This window comes from Megascapheus bottae, chromosome 4 (genome assembly GCF_031878675.1).
Source record: "Megascapheus bottae isolate mThoBot1 chromosome 4, mThoBot2.hap1, whole genome shotgun sequence".
Classification (NCBI taxonomy): domain Eukaryota; kingdom Metazoa; phylum Chordata; class Mammalia; order Rodentia; family Geomyidae; genus Megascapheus; species Megascapheus bottae.
In genome coordinates, this window is record NC_143512.1 from 36,425,217 (window position 1) to 36,427,326 (window position 2,110).

The 2,110-nt window shown below is 41.9% G+C and overlaps 1 pseudogene; it reads left to right on the forward strand.

Annotated features, from left to right (window-relative positions):
- The first annotated feature begins 665 nt into the window (after positions 1-665).
- LOC150064265 (small ribosomal subunit protein mS40 pseudogene) lies at positions 666-1,441 on the forward strand (annotated as a pseudogene).
- Positions 1,442-2,110: the final 669 nt, after the last annotated feature.

The window sequence follows — 2,110 nt, forward strand, 5'->3', positions numbered from 1 at the left end:
TCCCCCCTGTCCCACCCCTCATCTTGTTTTCCCCCCTGCCCTATCCTATTTCAAAAAACCAAATAAGTGTATATACAATTATCAGATAATCCATGGAGTCTCAAGTTCTTTAGTGTATAGGCTGGCTTTGAACCATAATCCTCAGATTATGAGTAGTTAGGATTATAGGCATGAGCCACCATGCCTGGTCTTTAAGGAAACAATTTTAAAATGTGATGATGCGGCTTCTAAGAAAACCACTTGTTAGAATAGGAAAAAATAAGTGTGCAATAGGTAGCGAGTCCTTTACTAAACATGAGTGTGTTTTTCCTCCTATTTGAAATATTGCCTTACATAAGCTTACTTCTCAAGCAATTAATATGTTCTTCATTGTGTCTTCCAATTTGTCAGTATTTTATAAGGAATGTTTAATTAACAGGACTAGACTTCATATGACAGCCAGTTACATACCATAGGTATGTTTCCCCAAGGACCAGTTATTATTATAATTTCAGTTATTTACATCCTCCATATAGGCATATTATGCCCCCTGCATATGTCTCAAAGTTAGAAAATCCATATCTCTTATTTAAATTGATAGGAAAACTAAAGCCAGGCGATGTTCAGTGTTATTTATAAGATTGGTTTTTTGCCCGGGGGCATTTCTACTCCGGGCATACGTCAAGATGGAAGCCTCAGTATTGAACGTGCTATGGGGCCAGTTTCCTAGGCTGTTGCGGTTCCAAAGTGCCTATGGAGTTCAAGTTCCTCTCCAGACTCTCTGCGTCAAAGCCTCCCCTGAAAAGTCCGAGCTTCCCATTTCCCCCTATGAAAATGAACCCTGGAAATATCTGGAATCAAAAGAATATGAGAATCGCAATGGTTCTCGCCCTGTCTGGGCTGATTATCGCCGAAATCACAAAGAATGTGAAGCTCTTGGAGCAGTTTGTCTGCGCTCACACGGGTATTATCTTCTATGCCCCATATACAGGAGTGTGTATGAAGCAGCACAAGAAGTTGACCCAGGCCATCCACAAAGCCAGGGAGCATGGTCTCCTCAGCTACCACATTCTGCAGGTTGAACCCCGGGACCTTGACTTCAGTACATCTCATGGAGCTGTGAGTGCTACTCCACCAGCCCCCACTCTGGTTTCAGGAGATCCTTGGTACCCATGGTACAGCGGAAGCAACTGCCAGAGAGAGAACTGTCCCGCCTTCGCAGGCTCTATCAGGGAAATCTCAAAGAAGAAAGTGGCCCCCCGCCTGAATTAATGCCTGAGTTGCCTCTCACATCACCAGCTGAAACCTCCAAAGAGGATCCTCAGAGTGCTCCCTAGGATTTGTGGACAGGAGAGGTCTGAAGAATTAGGAGATAGTCTCTACTATTATGGGATGGGATTGAGATGGAAAATGATCTTTAGTTTTTTCAAGTGACAGACAAAGACAGAAAATGATTGTTAAAGAGCACAAATCCGTTTGTGGTTGGGTGGGGGCAGTGTAGATGTGCATGGGAACCCAGGTCTTTGTGTATGCTTTCAGCTGTCACTTTCCACTGTCAGCACTTCCACAATAAAACTCTTGAGTCTCTGAAAAAAAAAGATTGATTTTTATTTATTGCTGTGAATATTTAGTCTAACCATTAACCATGTCCTCAGTTGTCACCCAATTTGCAAATTGAGGGCATGCACGTTATGTGTGAAGATTTGAGAAGAGAAATACCATGTGTCTAATAAGAAACCTTCTTAACAATAAGTAAAAAATAATAATAACAACCATGAGCTGACAATTCAAATGTCTTGTACCTGAGGAAAGATTATATATACAGTGGGTTTGGGGCCATAACTTGTCTAGCTGATTTTCAAAATTATTTTATGGCCAAAATTATATATATATATATCAAATAAGTGGGAAAAGAGGGAGAAGAGGAAGTCGAGAAGGAGGAAGAAGAGGAAACAGAGGAGGAATAAGAGGAGGAGGAGGAAGTGCCATACTGCTTTCCATAGTGGTTGAACGAGTTTGCACTCCCACCAACAGTGTAGTAGTGATCCCTCCTGGCCACATCCCCTCCAGCATCTGTAGTTATTCATTTTCTTGATCCTGGCCATTATAACTGGAGTGAGGTGGAATCTTA